Below are 19,949 nucleotides of genomic sequence, written 5' to 3'. Positions count from 1 at the left end.
CACCATGTGTCACAGTAGACATCTTTACAACAAAAACATACTCGATATAGCAACTGTAAAGCTGCAGTTTCCCCCCCTGTGGAAAATTAGAACTGTGGCCGTAATTACTCATACTATGACTGATACCACCATGTGTCGCAGGAGACATCTTTACCACAACAAACAAGGCCTGATATGGCATCTTTTGGAAGATTTTACACACTCATCTTAAAAAAATAAAATTAATCACATTTCACTGCCGGCTAAAACTCTGGCCACAATATGAGCAAAATAAAACAAATGTGCATGCAGGCAAGGACACACATGGAATTTCTTGCATCATATCCAAGGCTAATGTGCTAGAGTTCCAAAATGCAAGTTAATCAAGCAAGGCCACATTTACTTGGTTCACTTTGATGATTCCCTCATAAAATTGTCTTTTTCAATCATGCCACTAAAAAAAAAAATCAAAGCGAATGATGCATTGAGGCTGTACAATGAACGCATAAACAAGCTCTTGGCAGACGAGAAGGAGACATAGCAGCTAATTAATATTCAGTGGCGATGTGTGCGTAGCTCACACTTGACACGTTTATTGAGCCTTATTGCACACTTTTATGGCGCGCCCTGCACTTGCCAGCTTGGAAAATGACAAGAAAACAGGCAAAGAGGCTCTGTGAGTGTGAGTGGCAGTTCGACGTTTTTAAAGACACAAGCGACAAGTCAAACATTCGCCTCAGACGGAAGCAAGTAATTTAGAAGGCCATTTAACAAGAATGGTATCGGTTTTGAAGGATGTCTGAACCAAGCGGTTAAAGGTTAGCAAGGCGGGTTTCTTGTGGAGTGGAGGTCAAAGTTTACATAAGTAATACAGATATCCTTTGCAACAAACAATGAATTGATTGACCGGAATCAGCCTGTGTTAGTGGGCACCCACTGGTAACAAAACCTCTGTCTTTGCTCTTTTTCACTTTTTTGCCCATCCATGTACTTTCTCTTATCTGGGTTAGGTCATGGAGGCAGCAGTCTCAGCAGGGAAGTCCAGGCTTCCCAGTCTCCGGCCACCTCTTCCAGTTCCACTCAGAGGACACCAAGGCATTCCTAGGCCAGCTATGAGACATAGTCCTACCAGTGTGTCCTAGGTCTACCCTTGGGCCTTCTCCGAGGGCTCCTCTCGATTGATTCATTCATTCATTTTCTACCGCTTTTCCTCACGAGGTTCGCGGGGGTGCTGGAGCCTATCCCAGCTGTCTTTGGGCAAGAGGCGGGGTACACCCTGGACTGGTCGCTAGCCAATCACAGGGCACATATAGACAAACAACCATTCACACTCATTCACTCACAGCATGTTTTTGGAATGTGGGAGGAAACCGGAGTACCCGGAGAACATGCAAACTCCACACAGAGATGGCCGAGGGTGGAATTGACCGTCGTGCAGCCTCCATCGATTCATTTTGTCATATATATGTATAAAATGACTTTATCATTCTGCAACAATCTGGCTTGCTCAGTATGTCCAAGGTCTGGAATTAAATTATTATTAATTAATATAAATGAATTATTAATTATAATTGGTCTTTTGCCTTCAGATTGTTCATTCATTCATTTTCTGCCATGTATCCTCACAAGGGGCGCGGGGGTGCTGAAGCGTATCCCAGCTGTCTTTGGCGAGAGGCGGGGTACACCCTCGACTGGTGGCCAGCCAATCACAGGGCACATATAGACAAACAACCATTCACACTCACATTCATACCTATGGACAATTTGGAGTCACCAATTAACCTAGCATGTTTTTGGAATGTGGGAGGAAACCGGAGTACTCGGAGAAAACCCACGCATGCACGGGGAGAACATGCATAATCCACACAGAGATGGCCGAGTGTGGAATTGAACTCGGGTGTCTTAGCTGTGAGGCCTGTGTGCTAACAACTTGCCTGTGCAGCCCAAAGTTATTGTATAACTGTCAAAAGTATATATATTTTTAATCATTGTTTGATTTTAGATCATATACAAGATAGGTAGCTGATGTTAAATGTCATAGGTTAAATATTTTAACTGTTCATTGACGTCAAGGAAAGACCTCTATTCATTTTGGTTGCTATGCAAGGCGGCAGTGATCAAAAGTCCAGCTTCTGTCACTTTCCGAGCATTACTGGTCTGTGTAGATGGCCTGCCACAGTGTGTTCGAGTTAATTACGGAAGCAGCAGGTGTAATCATTTGCCCAATTAGCTTTTACACTTCATCGCGTCGCCGCTCAAAGTGAATACACACAACGTGCCGGGGTGTCATTTATCAGCGGAAAGCATAATGAGCGAGAGTAGATGTTTTCACCCCGAGAGGCTCCATTTGTAATTTAAAGCTATCGAGTGGAGAATGCACGCACAGCCGAGGCCTTTTTTTTTTTTTTTGCCAAAGACAAATAGGCACGGTGGGCTGTTTGATTAAAGACACCATTTGAAAGGCAGCCAAAGGTTGTTTTGTTGTGCTGCTGAGTGTCACATGTCTTATTTAATAATAGTAATAATAGCGCCCAAAGCCCACCCGGCATGTATGGAGTGCACACACACACACAATTCAGGAGCATTGTTATGCATACAGCTGCTGTTGAGTGGGAGTTGTGCATCATCTGAGGGGACGGTAAGAAAGACACGAAGGAAGACATGAGCTGAAAAGAGAGAGGGAGAGGTGGGCTATGGAGCACAATTGCGAGCTGCTGTAAGGGGTAGGTCAACACGGCTGAGTCAGTCTTGAGTCATGATGGAGGCGGCGAAGATCCACCTCCTCCCTGCCCGTAACAACCCCATCCAAATATTTGACATTACACAAGTGAAAGACACTTAGACCCTGCTCCTGTCCTTCATACGCTGTTCCAACACCACCTCCACCCGGAGAACACAGAGCTAAGCGTCTCTACATGTTCAACAGATTTTTTGTGTTCATTTTTCCAACGCTGCCGTCTGCATGATCGGGATCATACCCCAGATGAAAGGGTTTAATTAAAGTTTAATTCAACTGAATGGTTGAACACTACCGCTTCTGACCCCGCAGGCGCACAACATAGCACATTTTGTTCAAAGCAGATAAGATTTGACAGATGACTTTTTACAGGAAAAGCAACTGTAATAAATGAAGCATTCATTATAAAACTTCAATGTTCACCTATCTGGCAGACTGGATGATTCCGTGGTTTTCATGGCCATACGCAACAGGGCTCGACATTAAAAACAAAAATGACTTGGCCATGGGGAATCCTTAAGGTGAGAACTACTTGCCCGAACTTGCCGCATGTAAAATGAAAAGACTGCCATAATGATATCATCTAATTTTTGTGGCATCACATGAGAATCTCAAATAAAGATTAAATTATTATCATTTCTTGTGGTTTAAACGATGAATTAGACGATGTTGGCAGAGACGCCATGATAGATTTTCGTAGTCAAACGATCGCTGATTGGTTGATCGCGAACCAGAACGGGTGTGGGTAAAACGCGGACTGTGGACTGCGGGCCGCGGTCTAAATAAACGATTGATTGGTCCATTTCAAGATTTGCAAGCATTGGTTTGCAAATTACCACCGGAATTACGCAGTTATTGTTTTACCAACACCCAACAAGAACCGCTTTAAAAAAAAACTCTTGGCAGTATGGCATGCCAAAGTACACCTGCCCGACAGGAATATCACTGATTGGATTTACTTGAATTATTGAATTTTGTTTTAACTTGCCCCGGGCCATCGGTACATCGTTATTGTCGAGCGCTGCACAATACATCGGACTCAATCATACTCCAATGGAGGGGAAAAAAAGCCCACAGGTCAGTTTGAATTGGCAGCACTACAGGCATTATGACACCATTTAACCACTCTGTGTTAAATACAAAATGTTTTCAGTAGAAACCGCTAACATGGAAAGTTGCACTGTTGTGCGTGATCTGTGAGTGTCTAAGGCATTTTATTTTGGCCTTTTTCTTGGCAACACCCCCCAAAAGAAGGGTTGTTGAAATGTCTAAGAATGAACTATAACCTTCTTTTTGCCCACCCTGTAGAGCAGCGTTTGAATCCGGCCCGCCAGTTGCTTTCTAAGTATTTCAACTTTTAACATACAAACTGGCAACATGACTTGCAAGTCGGATGTCTTATTTAGTAAAAAAAAAAAACACAACAAAACTGTAAAATTAAATGACATAGTTAGATGTGGTCTGATGTTTAAAGTGCTCCTGTATTACATTCACTATTTGGAAAAAAGCCATCAATCAAAAACTTCAAACATTTTTCCATGTACTAAATATCCTATGTTACGATGTGGACACCTGCAGTTTATAGACCTCATTGGCTACCAAAGACATATTTTTTTTGTGTTCATGTTGTGGAATTGTTGTTTACCTTATACATATTTTGGCTAAATATATATGTCCAAGTTTGTGTCAAAGTGAAGGTTATGCTTGAAATGTTTCTTTTCTCTATTTTTGTTGAGAACTGATATTTTGCTGAAACTTACCTATATTCTTGTTGATTACGAAAGAACGGAAAAAGGTGGAAACAAACTTTTCCCGATGAAAGATGAGAGTCTTTATAGAGTCTATATAGCCCAAGAACACAATGTTTTGTGTGCCTTGAAAAATCAGTCAAAATCATAAAAAATGGCCAAGATTGAATGAGTTAAAAAGTGTTTTCGCTTTTTTTTTTTTACAGTTGTGTGACAATCACAAGAATGAGCATCGATGACACAAACCCCCTCTATCATTGCAGACCATAGCAGTTGCACTGCATCATTTACATCTTCATATTAACAGTGGTTAACTTATTTTTACACAAGTATGAAGAATTTAATTTCAAGTGTAATTTAGCCTCAAAAGAGTCCAACGTTGTTATTTAGGCAACAGCACAACAGCCAGTGTAGCACCGAAAGGAAAAGGAACAAAAACGAGCCCATCGTGATATGGTAGCATATGCCGTTGATCATGTGATGCAAGCGTAATAACGTTGATCACTTCATGCCATTGTAGGGTCTCTAAAGTATATGCATGCAGATTTCTGATATGATCCAGTGTTTGTTTTTCTTCAAACAGCATATCATGCACTGTCTTGAATAAAGACGCCAATTTGCCTGACAGCGACACCGAAGCAAAATTTAACAAACCGGCTTCTACACATTTTTGTTAATTCAGAATAAAAATAAATGAAATACCTATTCTCAAGAAAAAAATGACAAAGCAGAAGAGTCCTGACTTGCAGTGCTTTACATGAAGTGTCAATTTCCTCTTCAGCGACTACATTAGTACGTCAGCCAAAGTGCTTATGTGTTGTGCCTATTAATGATATTGGCCGCACGCCATGCTGTAACTGCGTCCATCTCAAGTGTGTATGAATTTGAGTGTGTGTAAGTGGGAACACGCCGCCGCCAGACTCATTAGAGTCCCAATAGGACATCATAAATACTGGAAATGCTGTTCTCTGATGACAGCAATCATCTTGAGGACAAACATGAGTCCACCATGAAATGACACACTCTCTCTCACATGGTGTGCGTCTTTTTTCTTTTTTTACCCACCATCCTCTTTCCCTCTTGGCTCATTTTTATAGTGATCCATAATCTAGATGTTGGGATTGGAAGGCCAGCAAGGGTCACGTGATGGATTTGGATTTAGTCATCAGTAAGCATATCCAACTCAATAAGGACACTGCTTGTCCAAAAAGGCTGCAGATACTAATCAGATTCCATCAGGGCTGGCTATGCCATGACCCACTATGAGTTGTTTTCAGAATGCTTTGGAGGGCATGCTAAAAATCCTTGATGTTCTACAATGATTAGACAAGTGATAAACGACTGATGGACAATTAGTTGCTAAGTCCTATTTGTACCCCTGTAAGGATGTTTTCCTTGATGGCGGCCATCTTTTTCAAGTAATCTTGCTTAAATTTTACAGACATGCGTTTGTCAGTCCCCTAAAGGTGTGTACCAAATTTAATAGAGCGCATTGAGCAGTGTGAGAAATTTCAAGTCAATCCGACTTAAGGGGTTTAATAGTGGCTTCACAATGTGGTGTATTAAACTGAAAAACAATTATGCAAAGGCAACACAGTAATAGTGCATGTGTGAACACATTTTCACCCGGACAAAGCCAAAGGGGTGTTGTGATTTTTTTTTTACATGCCATACATGTGACTGTCTTTAAAAACTAGCATCTTTTTGGGCCAAACTGCACAATTAGGCTGGTGTGTTTATGTAACATCAGACTGCGTATGTGTGACAAAAGGCCATTTCTGAGCAGACCTCTGCACACTGGAGGAGGGCGTACGGTACTGCCAGTTCTGAGCAGATGGCACCGTTGGACATTTTCCATTCTCAGAGGAAAGGAAAAAAAAAAAAGAACTTTGATGTGTGTTTTTTTTTTTTTTTTTTTTTTGCATCTCGCACCTGTCCAACTTGGCCACCACCGCTGCTGCCTTCACCTTGAACCTTCTTTTTGTGAAGCGGCAGAAGAGCCATGACACCAGTCTGCTGATTAGGCATGGGCCTGTTAGTGGTTTCAAGGTATATCATGATATGAATAAATCGCCACGGTTTCAAAACCACTAAAATTGTGCCTCATACCATTCCTACAATATAAGACAGGGGTGCTCATTAAGTCGATCGCGATCTACCGGTCGATCGCGGAGGTGGTACTGGTCGATCGCGGCGTGACATTAAAAAAATATAATCCTAGCATCAATGCCGTCACTTGATTGATATACAGGGCAGCCATTCAGATGACAACTGAATGTTGCCCTTCGGGTGACCAATCAAATCAAACAACGTCTCTAAGTGCAGCAGAACTTACGATGTCAGCCTATCATCCATCCCCGTTACTTGATTGACATACAGGACAACCAGTCAGATGACAACTGAATTTTGACCTTTAGGTCACCGCTCATGCGTAAACAACGATGCAAAGTGCTAAGCTAGTCGGCGAATTGCGTCAGATTTTAAGCCCTCGCTAAAGTTTATGGTCACTAAAATGAGTGAAGGAGCTGGACCAAGTAAAAAGGCAAAAACATATCACTTCCATACGGAATGGGAGGTGGACTTTTTTTTCACAATGTCTTTTTCGAAGTGCGTTTGCCTGGCTAACCTGGCTATCAGCAGCTACTGTCCGGACTATGCATCCCTGGCTGATTCAATTCAGTGCAAGTCATCAAAGTAAACTCAGGTAATTACAAAAAATGTTAATAGTTAATTATGTGTGTTTTGCAATATTGGCTCATTTGGTTATGTAAGGTACATCAACATACATTGTACGTACAAATAATCCTCAATACATTTGAAAATAAATAGATGTTTTGCATTTTTGTAGTGGGTAGATCATTTTGACTCGGTCATTTTAAAAGTAGCTCGCATGCTGAAAAAGTGTGAGCACCCCTGATATAAGAGAACGTGACGGTCCAACGTGGCCAATACGTGGAAATGCTTGGTCATGTCCTGTGTTATTCCTCGCAATCGGAACTGGGCTTCGATGTGTTCAAACCACAGGTATGTGCTATGTTGCACAATCTCAGGCACAGATAGCAACGGCGTTAACTGACTCGTTAGCACTAAGCAGTGGCGGTACGGGCGCACTGTTGACAGTCGACATGTAAACTTAAAGGGATTACATGTCAGGAATGGGCTCAACATGCATCCCTGTGGAACCCCAGTGTTGCACATCCGCCCACAGACCCCTGCCCCACACCTAACTGATGCTCTTCTTCTCTGCTCTTGAGTCAGTTACCACCCCCACTATGGAGGTAAATACAACAAGCAATATTTAATATGTAATAAACATTTTCTCCTCCCCTTTATTATTAATTGTTTAGCAGTTGCAAACCAGTTCGTAGCGTGCACTACTGTCTCTTATGTCCCTGTGCAGCTTTTTTGAATGCAAAACTGTCATAACTATGCCAAAATAGAAGACGGAGAAACAATTTTTGTCCAGTGTTGACTGTTGAGTATTGTTAAAAACCCATAAAATGTTACCTTTTTGCACACAAATGCAGACAAATTAAGATAACTATACTGGCAATGAGAATGTATCAGCAGTTATGTTGTTCTTTCTTGGTACAGTATATGTTTCTGATGGACTAGAATGCGCGTCATCAATATGCAAAAATATGCAGCTGAAAACAATAACAACATACAGTACTAGGTCAGATTCCTGGATGTGTATGCTGTGTATGCAGGCCACATTGCATCTTTCCATTAAATTTAATTTCAACCAGTCCAGTGGTTTTTGCGTAATCATGCTAACAGATGGACAAACAAGATGATAACAGATGTGGGGGGTGAAAATTAACATGAATTAAAAAAAAATCATCTCCAGAGCAAATTGTTTATAATGCTCTACTAAAAAGGACACCACTGCCCTATATTTCCACTTTCCATTCTGACTCACTTCAGATTTCCTTTCTTCTACCTGTATTTAGGGTCAAAAAAAGATGCAGCAGTTATAGCTTAGTGAAGGCTGATGTCAGAACAAAGGTCGTGTGAGGCGCTGTGCGTTATCTCCTGTAGACTAATGCAGCTAATTAAGGGCATCACCGCCAGGAAGGTGCTACTATTCTCAGCCCACTCCAGGGGATGCTGTCTCCCCAAGTCGGCCCAGGGGACATGTGTTTTTATACACACACACACTCACGCTCATGCACACACAGTGCACACACAGTTCACACACAAGCAAAGCAGCTCTGTTAATATGAAAGCTCATAAAGTAGCATTAAAGAGGCTCTAAATTAGACTTTAAAAAAAACAACTCTTTTGCTAACAAAGATGTATTTATATGTTTTTTTTCAACGCAAACACTCGCTCCCAAAAGAGGTGATGATGCAACTTTGCATCGAAGAGAGCGTGTTTGGTGCAGTTTTAAGACGAAAACATACATTTTAAAAGAGATCAGCCTGCATCTCTCCCATTGAAATACATGCTCTGCAGCAACCAGCAAGTGAAAAGTAATCTTGTCGTGTTGCGTGAAGGAGAAATCGAAGGGAAATCACGTGTGAAAATGCACGCACACACAGTTCTGTTAAAAAATGGGAAATTTGTAAATAGTTCATGGTGTTATTTGTAAAAGATTTTTTGTTGAGAACTTATATTTTGCTGAAACTTACCTATGTTCTATTGCTGATTACTAAAGAATGGAAAAAGGGAGAAACAAACTTTCTTTTGTGGTGGAAGATGAGATTGTAATCTTTCCTTTGGTATATACCATGTTTATATAACCCTAGGACACAATATTCTGTGGCCTTGAAAACTCAGTCAAAATCATCAAAAATGGCCAGTACCGAGAGGGACGGCGTTTGTCTGGTATTGAATGAGTTAATCTAAAAATATATCTATATATAAGAACAGCATCACCGGTGTATGTTACTAATAGTGCTTTAAAAGAATAGAGCTGTCACAATTTAACGTTAAACATAAATCATTGTGTGGTTGTGATAGGCTAAACTCGGTCTTCAGTGAAGGTAAAATTAACCTTAAATGTTCATTTATCCATTTCATTCAGCATGTATATGTATTTGTACACATCCTATAATTGTAAAACTATAAAAACGTTTGTGTGGTGTGGTTTGTGTTAACATTTTTGGCTAAAAATGTGGTTTGTCTTAACATTTTTGGCTTTCTGGAAGGGATAAATGACATTTTGATGATTTCTAATGGGAAATTTAGATGAAGTTAGCATCAGTATTGATTCGAGTCAGACTTTCTGGAGCAAATTGACGATACTAACCAAGGTTCCACTGTACACTCTATGACAGCTAACCTTTGCCAGCTATAATTAGCTGACAATAAACATAAGTAATGCATGTGTGTAGAGTGGCCGAGTATAGAGTGGACGGGTTTATAATGCTTAGAAATTTAGCACCCCTCCCATCTTCAGCACCTCCCAGCACCTCCAACTGCTCCTGCTCCTATGGACTGACTACTCTTACCGGCAAATGAACATTTTTGCCCTGATTCAAGAGACAAGACAAGAGAGCCAAGACGCAGCAAGACGACTATGACCTTTGTAGGTCATAGTCCATGTTGAGCAAGAGCAACACACCCACACTTTGTGTTATAGGCGACAAAGCTAATTAGTGTATATCTAATTATATATCTCATGAATAAATCATGTTATTGTTACAAAAACAAGCTGCTGGCTGAAATTTGCCTGCCAGGGCCACACTTTGGACACACCAGGGCTACATTTTTATTGTCAGAACTATTGGGGGTACAATTTATTTTACATATTGCCCTGTTAAAGTTAATTGTGACTGTGAAGAAAGGTAACTTGGGTAAAAGGTTAGATGTGTGGGTATGCGTTCCTTGTCAGTGTTCATCTGGGTAGCAATTCCCGCCTCAAACTTTCAGTAGTTATTTGCAATGTGCGTGCAAGATGTCTGTTGATATTCTATAATCCCCAACTCCAGATTGCAGAAGTGGTCAAGGTGAAAAGTGGGACTGGTTGAGCTCTTTCATTAGCGATTCGCACTTTTGAGGATTAGTCACGATGTGAGACTATGGCCTATTGACCGACTATGCATGTGTCAGTAAATGATAAGCTGTGAAATGTAAGGGAAGCATATTTCCTGGTTTTCTTTCAACAAAGCATGAATTAATCAGTGGCTCTCTGACGTAACTTCCCTCGACTCGTTAGTAGCAGGAGCCTCCGTACAGACACAGATACAATTTAGTTTGAGCACAGTCAGCCCACTCTCTTCTGAAATATTAACACCTCTTTATATTTTGCAATCGCTGCTCCACAAACACCAGACTACACAGTAACTGTATGGATAACCTGCTTCTACTCCATTACTGCTGCACACGAAAGGGTAAACATTTGTCAAAATGTGCACCCTGCTGTGCTTTATTTTTCGGAGAAAAGGACATCTGTGCTCCATGTATGGTCACATGTATTCCTAAATGTAAACTACAGAGAGCACCTTCGAAGTCAGCAACCACAAATAAAGCAATGTGTGAATATCCACAAGCAACTTCTACGCAGCCAAATATGCATCAGTGCACATATGCAATTGCCCCTTCGTCCCCTGTCCTGACAAACACACTTACACAAACACTCACCGCTTTGTCCAAATCTGTCGCATACTTCTCGGAGCCCATGTGATCCCACTCCGCTTCCTTTTGTCTCCCATTTTCCGGCCTCTCTCTGTATGAATAATCCGAAAAATTGGACCGGAGAAGAAGGCGCTGGCTAAGTAGAAAACACTACGAATGATTCAGGTTTGTGGAAATTACACAGAACATGGGGGGGGGCTTGTCGTCAAACTGTGGTTGTGGTGGATTTACGCAGGATGGTTTTCTGAGGTTTGAGGGAAGCGGGGTGAGGAGGTACGCAAGGTAGAGGAGGAGGAGAAGGGGTGTTGGCCTTTGGTGGAAAACTGTTGTAGACCAAAAGGCCACCGTTCTCCAGGTCATGGGGGAGCGGAGGAGGGGAAAAAGATGAGCAACAGTGCACAGGACTGAGCCTCGTGTCGTTAAGCTCGGCTTGCAAGTGCAGCTCTGAGTGATCCACATCGTACTGTAGGTCACAGTCTGGACAGTAGCCGTGGTACTGGACCTTCTCACTGAAACGCACCCTCTCACGGGGCTCCCTGCTGGGGGCTTTGGGGCATTTGTTCTTTTCATGGTGGAGCAGAGGCATAGGTCTGGGCAGCGTGGGTACCAGACCTGATTCCGGTATGCCGCCGTCATTGGTAATAAAACATGATGTAGGGGAGAACAAGTCCCGGTTTGGCTTTAAGGGAAAAACGCCACCATTCTTCAATAGTGATCCGTTAGCTTTGGACGGATTCCCTGACAACACTAGCGTTGGGTGAGGCAGACTCTTCCCGTTGTGATCCTCGGCTCTCACAGAGGTAAGTCTGGGTGGTGGCAAGGGTGGGTGTGCCTTCTTGTGTACGGTCAGCACCCCGCAGTGGATGGTGGGCAGCGGGGCGGGTTTGGAGAGGCAGTCATCGGCGAAAAACTTCATTTTCTCCAGGCTTGAGGCTGTAGTAGTGGTGGTGGCGGTAGAACTGGAGCTGGAGTTGAGCGTGTCCGTCTTGGAGCTGTCCGTCAGACCGTCCTCCTCCAGCTGCAGGTCGCACGTCAGCGTGTCAATGTCATGGACGACCTGGCGATGAGAGGAACGGCAGAATAATAAACCTCAACTGTGGGAAATAGCGATAAATATTAAACACCAGTGTCTGTATCTCTTCATCCTAATCAATTCATGAAAACGCTCGCTGCATATATACCCTTTAAATGGCTTCACTTTCGAGGATCGAGGAGGCCGATTCAAGAGATTAAAAATCGATTGAGATATCACACTGACACCTTCGCTGTAGTGAGAAAAATAGCTCAGCAATTTACGGCAATGGCCCGGAGCCTGCCAAACTCGCACCTGAGTGATGGACTGCAACGATCCTGTGCAGCATCACGGACGGAAGGAAATGTTATTTGCAACTCAAACTTAGATTTCTCCATTTGAATACTGACTTCCTTTCACACAATGCCCTAATATGAGCCACTTTAAGAAAGAGTACAAATATAGGGTTTACGAGGTATGTGGAGGAAGCAGAATGCTTGTTTATTCATGAATTCATTCATGTATTATTTAACAAGTCATTATTTCGGATAATGTTTAGTGGTTAGCATGTTGGCCACACAGTCAGGAGATCGGAGTACTCATGTTAGTTTAATTGGTGACTCTAAATTGTCCATAGTTACACTATGAATGAGATTGTGGACGGTTGTTTGTCGATATGTGCCCTGTAATTGGCTGCGGACCAGTCCAGGGTGTACCTTTCCTCTCTCCCAAAGTCAGCTGGCATAGGCTCCATCATGCCCCCCCCCCACACGACCCTAGTCAGGACATGTGTCATAGAAAATGGATGGACATGATGAAATTCCTTTTCTTCCTCAGGAAGCTGAAGCGGACTTTACTCTCCTCTTGGCTGCAAACGTCTACAGTTCCTGGTGTGCCAGCCTTTTCCAGATCTGGAGTATGACTTACTCTTACTCTATGCCTGTATCTATACGGTACAGGAGTGTTACAATAAGAACCACCACACTCATAGAGACAGCTTCTTTTTCACACACACGCCACTCACAGAACTTCCCCTGTAGTCATACACACAGAGAACACTGGATGGTAGTCAAACATGCACACACACGTGTTCCGCTGCTGTAAAGACTGTGACAGCACTTGTTGTTGTTCACTGTGTCCTTGCGTCTTATGAAGCGGACAACTACCAAACAAAATTGTATTATTTGGATGCCATGTTGAATCTTCTCGCTACTCTTTTCAGACATGCTGAACTGTTCAAAAGTAAGTATTGTGTTCCTGAATGTGATTATGTTAGCCATGTTTGAAATAAACAAACCTTTCTCTTTATTACCTTGACCAATACTCTGGAATGGTCCTTGTTAAATCAAATTAACATGTTTCCATAACAATACAACAAGTCTGGATCAGATCAGGTTTATTTATTCCTTTCATTCATCATTGATATATATTTATATGCATTTTGAATTGTTTTCTGTAGTATAAATTGTAAAACATGTTTTATGTTAACATTTTTGGCTTTCTGGAACGGACTCATTGGAGTTACATTATTTCTTATGGTACAATTTGATTCAGTTAACATCCGTTTTGGTTTGAGTCAGAAAAATTAAAAATGCTAACCAAGGTTCCACGGTATTTTGGCTTGAGTCATACTGATCCTACTACCCACCTTTGAGTTACAGAATCAGACACAGAAAAGCAGTTGAATACACAATTATTAGGGGAATATTGGTGGCAAAAAGTGTTTTTTTAGTTTCTGTTGTTGCCATGACATTCGGACAACCTGAGGTTTTCCAAATAACATCAGATATCAGCCCTGGAAGCATAACACAACAAAATGACAGCGCAAACACTTATCGGTGGTTGTACTGTACATGGTGTACCAAGGTAGAGGGGGACATGGGATGAATGCATAATGGCAGAATCCAATGTCAAAATTGAGGAAATTGGGGCAAGGAAAGAGCGATTTATAGTGAATGAATTACCTGGAAGAATTTGCAGTCTTGTGAGCGGTAAACACCAAAGAACTATCTTTGCAGACAATGTTGTGTTGTTGAAGAAAAGGACAGAAATAGTGTGAGAGATTTGTTATGGGTATGCACACACACACACACACACACAAATAAATACACGCAACACGAGTATTGAAGGGAATTAAACTCCACCAAGCTTCAACTGCCAGCAATCAATGTGTGCCAAAGAGATGAACAAAAGCCCAACAACAAGTGTGCCATCCTTAGTAGGAATACAAAGCTGTATGATTGGTTATTATCTGCTGCTTTTCAATGCTTCTTCAGCGTCAGAGGGAATAGTCACAAAAGCTGCAGTTTGTTAAAATGGTACTCGATTACATACACAGTCATGGGATTTATACAAAAAGTTATTTTACACTGCTTGGCTGCATGGCCCAAAAAAACTCACACAATGGCTGTGTCATCGTTTCCACAAACTTCTGCTTCAGAGTCGCATTCATATTTGGCCAAGATATTGTATTGATGATGGGAAATTCAGGGCCCCAAGTTTCCCCACTGTCCTTCCATGTTTTAACAATGTGTTGGACAGTTCTTAACTCAACTTTAGTAGTTTCACTTTTCTCATTAAATCCAAGTTTTGACCATTTTTTTTTGTGTATCTTCTCCTTCCATAGTTTGATTTTTTTCACATTTTTGTGTCAGCGTCTTCTTTTTTCTTATTACGGAGTTCAGTGAGGCATTGCAGTATGTCATGCACCGTCTTGATTAAAGATACTTCTGTGTCAGCAGAGCTCTATTTGTCTACAGGTTTCTGCACATTTGGAGTCAGAATTAGCAAGCAGCACGTCATGCACTGTCTTGAATAAATATAATATAATATTGCCAGCCAAGCAGCGCTTTTTGTCTACATTTTTACCACCCTATAGAGTCAAAATCAACAAACTGTATAAATGAGCTTATTGCCATGCCTGTTTTGCATATTTTAAGTTAAAATCAGGAAGCAGCATATCATGCACAGTCTTTAATAAGGGAAGCTTATTTCCATTTCAGTAATGCACCGCTATTTGTTTGCATTTTGGGTCCAGTTCATTGCAATTTCGAAAAATAAGACAATCATTACAGATGAATGGAGCTTTTGAATGACATTTAACATCAGCCTGCCTTCCTGCCAGGTCAGATAACTTATGGTATGATTGAAGTATTAAAGGGGGCACGGTGTGCTTTAGGAAAATAATGTCTTACCACTTTTCTGTCTCTGAGGTCTTCTGGTTTGCCTTGTGGTTTAGTTTTTCCCTCCTACTATAGATGATTTTTTGCTACTATAATCAATCAAGGTGTATGAACACTTCTAAGGTAATCAAGAAAAGTTACAATGTCACAGCTATGGTCTCAAAGTTTATACACACCTTCTCATTGAGTGGTACAAAGCTCACTTCAAATCCGCTTTGCTGAGGCATTCACAAAAAATGACAATAACAACTGGCTGCCATTCATTTTTAGTAAGCCCTGTTGTCTGGCCCACACCATCACCTTTGTTTGTGTTTGTGTTTATGCCAATGAGAGGAAAACAGTGTGTTGGGAGCCAAAAAGAAGGATAATGCAGGGCCAGCAAAAGTAATGGAGCTAAAGTCTCTCCGCGCTCCTTAAAGGGATAAATTGTTGGGACACGTGCAAGACGTAAAGAGCAGTATCCCAGTGTGAAGCCGCTGCTGTAGGCCAGGCACCATCCGGGCCTGTGCCAAGCATCTGTGCAGGGTGCCTCCCCCCTGTCTACCAGATACATGCTTCTCAAATGGATTATAGGGCCAACGCTGGCATTGATAGCAACGGCCCCTCGAGGCATCTTTTCAGCTTGCGTGGTGTCCAAATAAATGCGCAATTTCCTGCCAGCAACAAAGGGGGGAAATGGGAAGTGAAAGGAGGGGAGAAAAAAATGACTATAACGCTTTCTTGGTCTTATTTATCTCCTGTGCCTGCTGGGAGAAAGTTGCTTGAGATAAAAGCAGAGGAAGATTCTTAGAGTTCAAGAGGAGAGATGATGAAGATGAGTGGAGGAGAATGGAGGGATAAAGATAAAGCAGTGGATGGGAATAAAAGGTGCAGTTTGAGCTGGCAGGTGGCCGTGGACAGTCTGGATGTGATGAAATGGGATGTAAAAAACAATGCCTCCATTAGAAAAGAATACAAATTCATCAAAGCCCATGTGTGAGATTATTGGGAGGGCTAACCACTATTTGTCTGCAGTTCTCGCCACATTTTGAGTCAAAATGTAAGCAAAATGCAAGCAGCATATCATGCATTAAGGGATAAAGGAAGAAAATTTTGCGCTATCATAGTGCTGCTATTTATCTGCAGGTTTGGTACATTGTGAGTCCAATTCAGCAAGCAATATATTATTCTCCATCTTGAATACAGGAAGGTTCATGTCAACGCCAAAACAGCTCTGCTTTGTCAGTGGGTTTTTGCACATTTTGCTACTTTTTACACAGTCCAAAACAGCAAGCAGCATACCATGCTATGTCTTGACCGAAGGAAACTTTTTCCATGCCAGCACAGTGGTGCTATTTGTCATTTCTTTTGTGAATTTGAGCCAAAATCAGCAAACTGGTATTGAATCAAAGAAAACTATTTATGTTCCAGCTAACCTCAGCTTTTGACCATGTTGTGCCTTCACACCTCCGCCTGTTCCACCTGCCTTTCAGGGGCAAGTGGGAGGAGCAAGGTATACGTTTATGTGTCACATTGTCTGTTCCAGGCAGGCCCAATGGTAATGAGGTTGACATCTCCACTACCGGAAAGCATCATCTGTGTGTGCGCATTTACCTCTTTGAGCTCCTTGGCCACATCCTTGAGGTCTCCCAGGATGGTTTCCAAATTCTCCACAATGGTCTTGATCTCCCTCTTGACTTGCACTTTGGAGACTGCTCCCTCTGCACCGTCTGCATCAGCTGTCCCGGACATGATTTGCACTTTATGGCCGCCTGAGTGAAATCATCTTCACGCCACGCTGTTGACACTTTGTCGCCATGTCCACGCTCCTCAGTTTGCCTTCTTCTCCTCCACTTGTGCGCCTACATCGCAGGACGACTGGCTGGCAGGCGGCGAGCTAAAGCCGTCCGCCCCTGCGCGTGCGCACTGACGTCTGACACACAACGTTTAGATGTAAATATTGTGCCATAATGTCACAATGAATCAAAGAATATCGAGTTTGGTTGGGTTTGTGGTTCTTTTTATAACACCTTACGCCATCGAAAGGTACAAAACAAGCATCCACGAATATCCTTCACGACATAAGCGTGTCAAATTCAACATTTTGTAAACAATGTGGCCGTAAAGAAAAGCCACGGACAAGAAAAGAGAAGCAGAGTGAACAGAGTGGAAGTTACCATTGATGCCGTGCTCCACATCCTCGTCTATTTTGTAATAAAATACGCTTCCTGACACCCCATAAAGCACATTTGCCGTTTTGTAAACGCCCGGCACTCCAGCTCCTCCGAGTCAACCCCGTCCATTTCATCGTGTCTCCATCACGGCTTCCTTGGAGAGTCTGAGCAGCCAGCAAGCGACACCGGAGAGAGGAGTTTTCCCTCTCTCTCTCCCGCCCCTCCTCTTCCTCGCTGAATGTTTTGCAACTGAACTGTCTATGTTGTTTGTGTGTATTATAACACTAAAGCAATATTAAACATATCACCTTAAGCACGACTGAGTTAAAATAACTATCAATTTGCTAATTATTTTGCTATTCCGTACTGGCCTCTGATTGGTTATTCCTAACACCGCCTTCTGGAAATTGCGGAAGTGGAACCGTTTTAAAAAACAAACAAAACTTTATTAACAACCACAGTGGCAATACAATGTAGCGCAATTAAGTATGGAACATGAAAGTAAATACAAACTTTATAAACAACCAAAGGGCCAATACAATGTAGCGCAATCAAATATAGAACATATAAACACAGGAGCAGCCATATTACAAAGATTATTACAAAGATTACTATTACTACAAAGATATTACAAAGGAAAAAAACAAAAACAAATGTCTGAAAAGACTTCTTCGGATACGTACTATCCTGTTCATTTCATCTCTGACCTCCACACCGTTTATGATCAACATTTCGATGCTATTATTTTCTCCAGCCTACAGAAATATGGTGAGTTCCTTTGTCCTTCTTGAATCTACTTGGCCTGAGATCTAATAAAGGCTCCTTTTGGTTTATTCATGTACATTTCATCTAGTTCAGACTGCAGCATTCGTGATTTGTTTTTGCCATCTTCTGTAGGATTAGGATGATTACATACATGAAATAGTTGTTTAATAAGTTTGCTCCTTTTCCAGTGATTTCTTTCTGAGACGTACTGAAACTAGAGAATTTTGAGGTTTTCACATTGTGAGGCTAGGTTAGTTAAAAGAACTTTGTTCATAGCGTCATTGTTGAAACCATATATATCGATTAGAATGGTTACGTTTCCGATGTTAAACAATATTAACCAATGGCCATTAACATCAGTGTCAGAATGAATCATTTTACCTGGCCACAAATGCAGCCACTCCTGCAGATCTCCTAGATCAGGGGTGGGCAACTGGCAACAAGACTTGCAGTGCTATTGTGGCATGCTTGAGTTGCCAAAATAGTCGGATGGAATCTTTAGTTTGTACAAAAAAGCCAACTAAACAATTCAACACATCAACACGTCACACAACACACAATGTAATCTATCTACTGCACCATGTGGGCATACAATCTCATGCAATACCCATGCCATATATTTACATCGCAAGGCATGCTGGGTAACTTGTGGTATTTTCTCCAAACATTTTGCAAGATTGCAAAATATGTTGAGGAGTTTGTCCGATAAATAAACAAGGAAAAGTTAACACACTCTTGATATATGTTTTATTGTTCATATTACTGTTGCGGCGGGAATACCCAGTATACCTTGAGGGCATTCAGAAATAACTTTTCTTATGTGTTGTTTGGCGCTTAGTTGTTTGTGACGCATTCATTTGTTGTGTTGTGTTTTCGTTGCACTGTGAGCGAGTATGTCGTTCTGCTTGATGCGGAGACAGCCCCTCTACCAAATCTTTTTTAACCCAATAAGCCCCGCGTGTCAACAAGTTTGCCCACCCATGTCCTAAATCCATGACTGAAATTTGCTTTGTCTTGCCATTGTTTGGGTCAAAAATGAGCACCTTTGGATGCCGAGTGCCTATGACTCGAATTTAACCCGGAGCACAACTCCTTCAACTCTTTCAATATTGACTGTGTTAACTTATGCCGTCATCTTCGGGACTTTTATGTACCTAATAAGGGCCTGGGAGACACACATCAGACCTTCTCTATTTTGGCCAGACTGCTTGTTCTCTTTGGTGAGGTCCTGTCTGAATCTAATCCTCATCTCTTTGCATATGTGGTGGTGGTTCATCCCTGTGATGTCTTCTAGCGAACTAGATGATGAACTGTCTTGGACGGTTGTCCATCCTCCGTCCGAGGCGGTGCACCGTGTCTACAACTAAGTCCACATTTTCCATCCAACGTGGTAATATGTCAGCAGTTTTCTTGTTCTTCTTTCCATTAAGACACAAGTTCCACCGTGGCTTGTAACGATCAATTTCACTGGCATTATTTTCCAACACTTGGTTTCGCTTTGTCAGAAGCATAATTTCCTTCTGCGTTTATTTCACTTTGGTCTTGCAATTTGGTCCTCAGCGATTTTTTTTGTCTTGGATGGAGACTGAAGGCTGTTCTTGTTGCTGGTAATTATGTTAATCTTCTCTGGTGTGGCATAATAGTGTGTTTACATATCGTTGCTTTTAGCTAGCAGGCTAGCGTCAACTGAGTTATATTACCGTAGCATTACCGGTAGCCATTGTTGAGCCGATGTTTTTTCTTCTTCCGTTAGCGTTTTGGCGAAACACATACTGTGTGTGGAAGTTGTAC

The 19,949-nt window shown here is 41.9% G+C and overlaps 1 protein-coding gene across 7 annotated transcripts in view; it reads right to left on the bottom strand.

Moving 5' to 3' along the window:
- pheta1 (PH domain containing endocytic trafficking adaptor 1) overlaps positions 1-17,717 on the bottom strand; it is a 28,284-nt gene extending 10,567 nt beyond the window's left edge. For 3 of the 7 annotated variants that reach the window (XM_058072081.1, XM_058072082.1, XM_058072083.1), the window contains exon 1: positions 11,053-11,234. The gene's annotated coding sequence lies outside the window, so the exon portion shown is untranslated. Of the gene's footprint in view, positions 1-11,052; positions 12,104-16,833 lie in introns of those variants that run through there. The other 4 variants (XR_009129711.1, XR_009129712.1, XR_009129713.1 and 1 more) reach the window with 4 other exon arrangements.
- Positions 17,718-19,949: the final 2,232 nt, after the last annotated feature.

Source organism: Doryrhamphus excisus, chromosome 4 (assembly GCF_030265055.1).
Source record: "Doryrhamphus excisus isolate RoL2022-K1 chromosome 4, RoL_Dexc_1.0, whole genome shotgun sequence".
In the NCBI taxonomy this organism is placed as follows: domain Eukaryota; kingdom Metazoa; phylum Chordata; class Actinopteri; order Syngnathiformes; family Syngnathidae; genus Doryrhamphus; species Doryrhamphus excisus.
Note: the sequence above shows the minus strand (reverse complement) of the source record. Positions and strands in the feature narration are given on the sequence as shown.